Genomic DNA, 11,516 nt, shown 5'->3' with positions numbered 1-11,516 from the left:
ATCAGTTTCCTTTTGTCTTCCTCTTTAACCTTCCTGTTGCTGTCCCAAAAATCACTAGATAAAAAAATGGATCTAGCTTCCACTGGGCCAAAAGGGTTTTTGTAATATTGCACAACATGATCCATAATGTCCTGGAATTCTGTTACCACCCCCCTGCCCAGTCTCTAATTGAATAATAGTACCCTTCCTCCTTCTGCCATTAGCAAACTGATGAAAAAATTTAGTGTTAGAATCTCCAGCCTGCAACCAGAATTTGCCTATTCTTTGTCTCCAGTATAGCTCCTCCTCTTCATATAACTTTTCCAGCTGTCTCTCCAGATGATATCTCCTATTCCATTCTTCTGGCAAAAAAATCCCTTAGTTCAGCCTGCTTATCCATTTCCTGTAGCTCACCCATGAGTACCATCTTTTCTTGCTTCTGATCCCCCATCTTCCTAATATTCCACCCTTTTAATTTTGTTCTTAAAAAAACTAGGCATCCATGGCAACATTCCAGTGAATAACAATTCTCTGGGCGCCTTGCCTCAGCTTCCTGCCAAACCTTTGTAACTAAGCTCCTGAAATCTTCTCTCAGCAACCATTCTGATCAAAGTAAAAGTACCTAGCCGAACAGGCAAGCTCTCCCCATTATCCACCAGAATTGGTGAGTGATCAGAACCAACCCTTGTTAAACACCAGGAAATGGTTAAAGGGTATCTCTCCTCCCACCCCATGGAGAAGAAGACTCTGTCCAAATTGACCAAAATAGGTCTATCTTGCTTATTAGTCCAAGTAAACTTTTGGCCTGATCTTTTCAGCTCCCTTAGCTGGTGATCACCAATGAAATTGTTAAAGGCATCCATAAGTTGGTAATTGTAGTTCCCACTATTTTTGTCAGCTTCTTCTCTAATCAAATTAAAATTTCCCCCAATAATGATAGGTAGCACAGCCTGTTCACAAATATTCCCAATCTCTGCTAGGAAATCATTAGAAAAGTCATGGTTAACTGGACCATACACAGTCACCATCATCCATCTAAAATTAGATCTCCTGTCTCTAATTGTCACACCCGGTTTTAAGGACAAAACCTGACTGCACACCATATGTGAGTCTTTAGAAACAAATCTCACATATAGCTACAAATGAGGGGTGTTATCAAATAACAATGCTTAATAACATAATGTACATAGTATAAAAGATATAACCTTAGGAACAATCAACAGATAAACAACTCCGATGTCCGGGTGTAGACTCCACTCCACTGGATCCAAACTGACTAGTTGATCATAAGCCTAACTCCTTTGAAAACTAGCAATCTGAACTTCGTCCTGAGGTGTGGGGGAAATTGCAAGAGTGAGTCCATGTCGAACTCAACAAATATAGCCAGGGGTTTATGAGGCTCAAAAAGCTGACGCTGGTTTACTGCGGTTAGCATTTAAGTAATCTTCAAGTTTAGCATTCATTAACATCAAGGTAGCAATAATCCCATAACACATGATCAGTGAACATGAATAATCAATATCTTAAACAATTAACATAAATGGTCATCTTAACAAGTAAAAGTCATTATCCCTTAATGTAAGTGTTCCAAGGTCGCTCGTATCCGTGAGCACGGCTAGTATACCAGATTGTTAACTCTGCGCAGAGGTGTACACTTTCACTGTGAGTCATGATTTCCAAATGTATGGGTTTACAAGGTCCAAAACACCGAAATCATATAAAGCCACCTAAGAGCTCGTCTAACCAGCCAGGGCCGTAGGGTCATTAGACATAGGAACCCCCCTTCCAAAAATAAAGTAAAAGGCCGCTTCCAAAGCTAGGCTCAACAGGACAGAGGCTGTCCTATACCCAACTCGCAGACCTCTAACCAGCTAGAAAAGGGTTTCTCAAGCAACTAGAGCTAGAGCCATATAGCCCTCACAGCTGTACGTTAATCCCGGATAATCAGTTATAAGACAAGTCCTTCTGTTGCTAAAAAGTCATCTTGTTTATGTTTATAGCATATTCATTAATCAAGTTTCAAGATCATGATTGTTGCACTAGCAATAGAACTACCCAATGCAAACCTCCTAGGGTAACAAGGTAATTGAGTATTCAAAATCTAGGAAATCCTACCATAGGTAGCAAGAAAGACACATGCATATGTATTTTAGTGAGCATCATGAATAGGACAACAAGGAAGATCCCTAGCTATACTTGCCTTAAACTTGCTTTACACCCAAAGCATCTTGCTTCAAGAAGCTTCACTCTATCTTCCATTCGGCAACTTCTGGTCTTCAGCGCTCACTAGACGATTCTTGTTCTACTCGTAGCAAGCACCACACATAGGCAAACATACAAGAAACAAAGTAGACTAAGACAACACACCACACAAGAGAAAACATCATACTAAACGAGAACTCGTTACTACGACCGCGAGCGCTCTGGAAATGACTACCGGGAGCTTTATATTATTAAAGAGAAACCTACAAGCTTGATTTATATTTTAATTAAGGGAAAAACAGGTGGAATAAATTAATTCAGATTAGTCAAATTATATATAGAATTATAAAACAAGCTAAACTATTCATATTTTAATTCTAAACATGTGTGTATTATTTATTCCATTCAAACTTTTAATAGCATATAAAGAGGAAAGCATGTGAGCATCTAATTCGAATTTTTGTATATAAGAAAGTGCTTAAACTAACCAAATAGAGTTTAAAACATATTTATATTGCTAGTAATCAAATTAACAATACTCATAAATGATCGTTACTGTCCTACGTTTCTTTTAATTATTATAAAACCAATTACACTAACATTAATCAAATTAATATATAATTATATATGGAAAAACAAGTAACATGAAAAACATCAGTACCACTGCGTAGAGCTCGACAGTTACGAAACCAACGCAACCGGAACGACTCGAATTGGACTTAAAACGAAGAAACGGCGGGGATTAAAAGATCGATGGCAGAACTGTAATTAACTCATGGCGAACTTGTAACTCACCTCATCTTTTTCCTGGATCCGGAGACGAGGACGAAGATGGCCAAAAAAGCTCGCCGGAGTTGGCCGATGATGGCATGACAAGGAGAGTTGAAATATCAATTTACTACATGAAGGATTTCCTAAACTAGGGGCTCCTTATACGGTAGTTTTGGTGTGCTTAGTCCAAGGGGTTGATACATATATATAGGGCGGAGAACTCCCACATCTACATCAATATGGTACTAATTGATGTTGCACCCTCCACCTTTACTAATAGGCCTAATTAATTATTAAAGCCCATTAGTAAATAAAGACATGGGCCTTTGGGCATGAGGAAATCTGAGATATTTTATTATTTTCAGAATTAATTAATTTCATGGATAAAATAATTCTAGAAAAGTCCAGAATTAAATTTTAAGCCACGAAAAATACTCCGAAGGCTTCGAAAATTCAGGGAACATTCTCAGAGATATTTTAGAACAAGACGAACCCAAATAAAGTATTTGGAGCTCATGAAAAGATATTTTGGAGCATTTAAAAATTAGATTATGCTCACAAACAAGTGGGAACAAGTTCCGAAAAAAGCCGAAGAAATTCCTGAGGTATCCATGGAGATAGGTTGATGAATAGTGAGTAGGAAGGAGTGATTTGGATTTCATGGAAAAGATTTTAGGATACTTCTCAAGCAAATATTAAGTTGGAAAACAAGGAATTTGATCGGTGAGAAAGACTAAGAATTGCTGGAGAAAGAAGATCGACTTACTAAATGCATTTTTAAAATCTTTTCTCACAACATGAAATAAATCAACAACCAAGCATCACATCAAGCAATAGCCCATCAAATTAATTTGGAAAAGTTTGAAAATTCACATTTTTCCTATAACTAAATTTACTGCTAGTTCAAACTAAGATTGGTAAATTTTATCCAAATATCAAAACATTTATTTTAATTAGTGTTTTCTATGCACAACCCAAAATTAGAAATTTTGGGGTGTGACTAATTCTACCCCACTTAACAGGAATCTCGTCCCGAGATTCGAAGAGACTAGAGAGAAAGATAGTACGGATCTTCATGCCTCCACACTCCTTTGATTGGCGATTTATGAGATGTAAGAACAAGGATCGGGGATACACAAGCGATAACAAGATGGATAGAGATAGTTATTGAGTTCAAGCCTGAACACCAAAAGGATGATAGCTCAAAGTAAAGACCAATCCTCATGAATACCCGAGCTCCAAGTGAAAATGCTTGAATGCATGAAACCTTTGTCTTTTAACTTCTTTATCTTAGCTACCCTCCTTAAGAAAAGATCAACTAGGCGCACCAAAGGTTAGCTTGCATCTTTTTCTAAGTGAGATAATTATCACCATGTCCTCCTGTCACTCCAGAGAACTTCTGTGTCGGGGTAAAATCAAGTAATCTGAAATTTTCTCGCGAGATGAAAAACGGCAGTCCAGAAAAAAACAGCTATAACTCCTGTTCTAAAAATCCAATAATGTCATACTTTACACCGTTGGAAAGCTTATCAAGTCCTATACAGATTTCTTATAGAACACTTTTCCAGATTCTGTAGTTAACTTGGTCGAAAACAGTGCACAACAGAAACTGTTCCAGGATTCAGACTGCGCAGAAACTTCCAATTGAGATGATTATATCTCCCAAAAGAAAACAGCTATGATAGTGATTCCAGAGGCATATGAAAGATACGGAAGTCTAGTTATTCCCAGAAAAATTTCATATACTTTGCAAGAACCAAAATCGCGTTATGACCAGGATACCACAGACTGCTCCAGATTTCTGACAGCACAGATGCATCATCTTGTGATTTTCATAACTCCAAATATATAATAGCTATGAGAGTGATTCTTGCGGCCAGAGAAAGATATTAAAGTCTACTATTGTCCAGAATTTTTCCATGATTTTTGGGCTCCCAAAAACAGAGATATAAGCTGAGAAAGACAAACTGCTCCTGGAAGACAGGATACATTAGAGACAAGATTTAAGGACTAGAGAGATAGATAAGACTAACCTTCGAGTCTTCATGCTCTATTGATCTGAGATTGGTGTGATATATGACATAGATTGAGGATAGCCAAAAGATGTCAAGAAAGATAAAGTTTAATCTTCAATTATTCATGCCTTATCACTTGAGATACTCAGAACTTGTTGTTGTTGGCAGGAGACGCTACCCCACTTAACAAGACCTTGCAAAGCTTTGAAACTTCATCTTCAGGGCCTTCTTCGGGACTCAAAAAGAGAGACGACTCACAAACAACACAACAAGCAAAACAAACACGCAGCACATCACCGAGACTACTCGTACTTCTTCAATTATGGTGGGCATCCTAAAGGGTAGATAGATGATGAAAGGCCATCGAGATTTGAACAAGGCAGGGTCAAAAACTTTTAGCAAAACAACATAAATAAAAGTTCAAAGAGTTAAGAAGTTAATAGCTCAAAGGAAGCTATCAAGGAGGAGACAATAAGACAAGGATGAGAAATAGCAAATCAATGATCAAGGAGCTAGAAAAATAGTTTGATAGCAAAATAAGCTTTGCAAATCGACCGGTGCTAACTAGGCTTGCGTCCTACAGTCAATATTGCTCTGATACCACTCTGTCACACCCGGTTTTAAGGACAAAACCTGACGCACACCATATGTGAGTCTTTAGAAACAAATCTCACATATAGCTACAAATGAGGGGTGTTATCAAATAACAATGCTTAATAACATAATGTACATAGTATAAAAGATATAACCTTAGGAACAATCAATGGATAAACAACTCCGATCTCGGGTGTAGACTCCACTCCACTGGATCCAAACTGACTAGGTTGATCACAAGCCTAACTCCTTTGAAAACTAGCAATCTGAACTTCGTCCTGAGGTGTGGGGGAAATTGCAAGAGTGAGTCCATGTTGAACTCAACAAATATAGCCAGGGGTTTATGAGGCTCAAAAAGCTGACGCTGGTTTACTGCGGTTAGCATTTAAGTAATCTTCAAGTTTAGCATTCATTAACATCAAGGTAGCAATAATCCCATAACACATGATCAATGAACATGAATAATCAATATCTTAAACAATTAACATAAATGATCATCTTAACAAGTAAAAGTCATTATCCCTTAATGTAAGTGTTCCAAGGTCGCTCGTATCCAGTGAGCACGGCTAGTATACCAGATTGTTAACTCTACGCAGAGGTGTACACTTTCACTAGTGAGTCATAATTTCCAAATGTATGGGTTTGCAAGGTCCAAAACACCAGAAATATATAAAGCCACCTAAGAGCTCGTCTAACCGGCCAAGGCCACAGGGTCATCAGATATAGGAAACCCCCTTCAGAAATAAAGTAAAAGGCCGCTTCCAAAGCTAGGCTCAACAGGACAGAGGCTGTCCTATGCCCTAACTCGTAGACCTCTAACCAGCTAGAAAAGGGATTTCTCAAGCAACTAGAGCTAGAGTCATATAGCCCTCACAGCTATACGTTAATCCTGGATAATCAGTTACAAGACAAGTCCTTCTGTTGCTAAAAAGTCATCTTGTTTATGTTTATAGCATATTCATTAATCAAGTTTCAAGATCATGATTGTTGCACTAGCAATAGAACTACCTAATGCAAACCTCCCAGGGTAACAAGGTAATTGAGTATTCAAAATCTAGGAAATCCTACCATAGGTAGCAAGAAAGACACATGCATATGTATTTTAGTGAGCATCATGAATAGGACAACAAGGAAGATCCCTAGCTATACTTGCCTTAAACTTGCTTTACACCCAAAGCATCTTGCTTCAAGAAGCTTCACTCTATCTTCCATTCGGCAACTTCTGGTCTTCAGCGCTCACAGACGATTCTTGTTCTACTCGTAGCAAGCACCACACATAGGCAAACATACAAGAAACAAAGTAGACTAAGACAACACATCACATAAGAGAAAACATCATACTAAACGAGAACTTGTTACTATGACTACGAGCTGCTCTGGAAACGACTACCGGGAGCTTTATATTATTAAAGAGAAACCTACAAGCTTGATTTATATTTTAATTAAGGGAAAATAGGTGGAACAAATTAATTCAGATTAGTCAAATTATATATAGAATTATAAAACAAGCTAAACTATTCATATTTTAATTCTAAACATGTGTGTATTATTTATTCCATTCAAACTTTTAATAGCATATAAAGAGGAAAGCATGTGAGCATCTAATTCGAATTTTTGTATATAAGAAAGTGCTTAAACTAACCAAATAGAGTTTAAAACATATTTATATTGCTAGTAATCAAATTAACAATTACTCATAAATGATCGTTACTGTCCTATGTTTCTTTTAATTATTATAAAACCAATTACACTAACATTAATCAAATTAATATATAACTATATATGGAAAAACAAGTAACATGAAAAACATCAGTACCACTGCGTAGAGCTCGACGTTACGAAACCAACGCAACCGGAACGACTCGAATCGGACTTAAAATGAAGAAACGGCGGGGATTAAAAGATCGATGGCAGAACTGTAATTAACTCATGGCGAACTTGTAACTCACCTCATCTTTTTCCTGGATCCGGAGACGAGGACGAAGATGGCCCGGAAAAGCTCGCCGGAGTTGGCCGATGATGGCATGACAAGGAGAGTTGAAATATCAATTTACTACATGAAGGATTTCCCAAACTAGGGGCTCCTCATACGGTAGTTTTGGTGTGCTTAGTCCAAGGGGTTGGTACATATATATAGGGCGGAGAACTCCCACATCTACATCAACTAGCAATATGGTACTAATTGATGTTGCACCCTCCACCTTTACTAATAGGCCTAATTAATTATTAAAGCCCATTAGTAAATAAAGACATGGGCCTTTGGGCATGAGGAAATCTGAGATATTTTATTATTTTTGGAATTAATTAATTTCATGGATAAAATAATTCTAGAAAAGTCCAGAATTAAATTTTAAGCCACGAAAAATACTCCGAAGGCTTCGAAAATTCAGGGAAAATTCTCAGAGATATTTTAGAACAAGACGAACCCAAATAAAGTATTTGGAGCTCATGAAAAGATATTTTGGAGCATTTAAAAATTAGATTATGCTCACAAACAAGTGGAAACAAGTTCCGAAAAAAGCCAAAGAAATTCCTGAGGTATCCATGGAGATAGGTTGATGAATAGTGAGCAGGAAGGAGTGATTTGGATTTCATGGAAAAGATTTTAGGATACTTCTGAAGCAAATATTAAGTTGGAAAACAAGGAATTTGATCGGTGAGAAAGACTAAGAATTGCTGGAGAAAGAAGATCGACTTACTAAACGTATTTTTAAAATCTTTTCTCACAACATGAAATAAATCAACAACCAAGCATCACATCAAGCAATAGCCCGTCAAATTAATTTGGAAAAGTTTGAAAATTCACATTTTTCCTATAACTAAATTTACGCTAGTTCAAACTAAGATTGGTAAATTTTATCTAAATATCAAAACATTTATTTTAATTAGTGTTTTCTATGCACAACCCAAAATTAAAAATTTTGGGGTGTGACACTAATGGTCATAGAGATACAATAGCTAAGAATGCAGACATCTTCCAATTCCAAAAAGGACTGATCTACACCCATTAAGATACCACCAGACCTACCTTGGGCTGGTAGCCATTTCCAAGTGAACTCTCTGTTGCCTGCCAAATCCCTTAACTCTCTATCAGAAAAGGTATCTTTAATAGTTTCTTGTAGCCCCACCACTCCTAATTATGTTGTTCAATAAACTCCCTGACCTGTCTTCTTCTACTATCCTTCCGATTTCTTCTTTGGCCTTCCCCTTCCTCTAGTTGGAGCCTTAACAATATGTTGGGAATTCTTATCATCAGCTTCCTTAGCTGAGTTATCCACAACCCCCAATTGTTGTGTACTAACACTTCTAGAGAATAATCCTTTAACTCCTCTCCTTGAGAAGCAGTTTTCTTATTGATTCTCTCTAAATACTCCCTATAGTTAGCTTCTGCCAGAGCAGCCCTAACCTTTTCCTCAGCTCTAAAAGTTTCTATTTGGGTATCAATGTTTTCAATGGTCAAATCTAGGTGAGAGCTGTCTCACTGAGTCACCAGGTCATGGGTTCGAAGCAGCCTCTCCGTAGATTTTGCGGGGGAAAGGCTTACCTCGGTTTTTTCCTTCCCCAGACCTCACTCATGTGGGAGCCTCTGGCACTGGATCTGCCCTTTTTAGCTTATCAGTCACATCATGAAAATATTCATTATCTAGATTATGTAATACAAGAAACTGATTAGAGGAGGAATTAGTACCTTTAGAAGTGTCATCTTTTTGTTGAGCATGCTGAGTAGCCTTCTCCAGAATAGTCCTATATTGATTTGGAAAACACATTTATGTTAGCAATTAATCATGTTAACATTTATGAATAAAATACCAAAGTATAAAACCTATATTGATTTTAATTATAAAACTAGTTACAAGTATGTTGATCAAATTAATATTTAACAATATGCGAAAAACATGAGACAAAAGCTAAACGAAAGCATTTATGATTCGAGGTTGAACTAAGCAGGTTATAATTAAAAAGGTATTAAGGTTGATATTAATCATATTAACATTGATTTATGAAAGGCCGATGTGTAAACCTAATTGTTTTTAATTTAAAAAGGCATTGAATAAACATTAGTCAAATTAACATTTATGTTGAAATTGAAAAGCATGAGACATGGTAAATATAGATGTTAACTCATAGCTTACGTTGGCACGAACGCATCGCAACAAGAACGGGCTAAAACGGAGCTAAAACGCACAAGATATTACTAAAACGGTGTTTAGTGGTAAAACTGTGAATTTTCAGAACTATTTTCGATTTAAAACAATTAAAACCGTATTTTTAAAAAGGTCAGGATGTCCGGCACTATTATCTTAAAGCTCAGGGGCTAAAACAGAAAATCTAGGGGTCTATTTATAATTACTTCCTACTGCCTCTGGACTGCGGGTTTATTACAGAAACCTTCAGGGAGTTTTCTGCAAAAGCGCTAGGGCTGACCGGGTGTTGATTTGGTTGACTCGGTCACCGCTTGCGTGGCGCCAACGTGGGAGCCAGGTCAGCCTGGCTGACTTGGCCGGTTGACCAGGTCTGAGGCGCGATCTGGGCGGTCGCCTGCAGATCGGACGGCCGAGAACGGCTCCCGCGGGGTGGATCAGGGGCGCCGGCGGTCTGCGCTGCTGCTCGCGGCGGTGGGGCGCAAGGCACGGCGGCGCATCACCGGAAAACGGCGGCGCAGGCGCTAGGGGGCTCTACTGGGCTCGCGTGTGGCACAGGGAGAGAGGTCTCGCCATCGCGAACTCGACTAGGGACTTCAAGGCGACGGCAGCTGGCTAGAGACGGCGCTAGGCGCGGCTGGGCGGCTCTGGTGGCGGCGACGAACATCAGCGAGCTCGAGCGTACGAAAGAGAGCGAGACAGAGGTCGAGACCGGTGCCAGGGGTTTCCTCACCTTGTCGCTAAGCCCGCGCGGTGGCTCACGTCGGCGCGGACGCGGCAGGGGAGGAGATCGGCGGCGGCGGCCATGGCGGTGATTCGCGGCGTTGGAGCAGGCGAGAGGATACGGGGATGGGCGGGGTGGCTGCGGCGTGCAGAGAAGGTGCCCGAGTACGGCCTTTATAGGGGAGCTCGGTCCGCACGTCGACATTGGCGGCCGGGCCTCGGTGGGAGCGGATCGACGAAGGGACTGCGCTGATCCTGGTGAGCGCGGGGGACTCGGTGGTGCTGGGGACGCGGCTCGGTCCGCACGGGGAGGGGGCGAGCTCGGTCGCACGGCGCCCGGCGTTGGCAGAGGGGTGAGCCGGAGGTGGGGGATGACCATGACGAGTGGGTCTGGGTGGTCAGCGAGGGAGAGAGGAGGAGAGGCGGGGCCCATCCGGCAGAGAGAGGGCGGAGGGAGGCGCGGTGCTGCCGGCCTACTGGTGGAGATGGGCTGCGGCCCAAGAGAAATGGGGGCTCGGGAGAGAGGGCCAGCCTAAGAGGAAAGGAGATGGGTGCGCGCGAGAGAGAGGGACTGGGCCGGACTAGGAGATGGACTGGCCGGAAAATCGGCCCGGAAGGAGGGAGGTGATGGGCTGAAAACTGAATAGGGAAAAAGATTAAAGGAAGGGGATTTTAAGTTAGATTTCAGGAAAGTTTTGGCCCAAACTGATTTTGAAACTTTTTGTAATTTTCCAACCTTGTTTCTAAATCAGGATGGGAATGGGTCAGCCCAGCCCTGGCCCCGTGGCGTCAACGCTCATTTGCAAGGCCATGGGCCGACCCAAATCGAAAAAAACCTTCGGCCTCGTTGCCCAATGGATACTGTGAGGCCGACCCAAAAATATTATCATTTTGTTTGTAACCATACACTTAAACAGGTAATTAGAGAAATTTCGTTTGCATTTCCACAATATTTTTGGAGTACAGCAAAAATATTATCAATTTGTTTGCCCATCAGTGTTACTTCGGTAAGACAGCAGGAATTTTGCCTAATTTCCCTAGCACAGAGCAACTGCAAATCGCACAAACTGACAAACATGAACAAAGGCTG

General features: G+C 40.2%; 1 long non-coding RNA gene across 2 annotated transcripts; it reads right to left on the bottom strand.

Annotated features, from left to right (window-relative positions):
• Positions 1–1,053: 1,053 nt before the first annotated feature.
• On the bottom strand, positions 1,054–10,629 carry LOC136551660 (uncharacterized). 2 transcript variants are annotated; one of them, XR_010782651.1, is made up of 3 exons: positions 10,437–10,629; positions 9,250–9,305; positions 1,054–1,307 (listed from the first exon to the last, which is right to left on the bottom strand). It is a non-coding gene; the product is annotated as an uncharacterized lncRNA (long non-coding RNA). The 2 variants fall into 2 exon arrangements; XR_010782650.1 differs by lacking the exon at positions 1,054–1,307 and adding an exon at positions 6,616–6,815.
• Positions 10,630–11,516: the final 887 nt, after the last annotated feature.

This window comes from Miscanthus floridulus, chromosome 4 (assembly GCF_019320115.1).
Source record: "Miscanthus floridulus cultivar M001 chromosome 4, ASM1932011v1, whole genome shotgun sequence".
NCBI classification, from domain to species: Eukaryota; Viridiplantae; Streptophyta; class Magnoliopsida; order Poales; family Poaceae; genus Miscanthus; species Miscanthus floridulus.
This window is presented reverse-complemented; position numbering and strand designations above follow the sequence as displayed.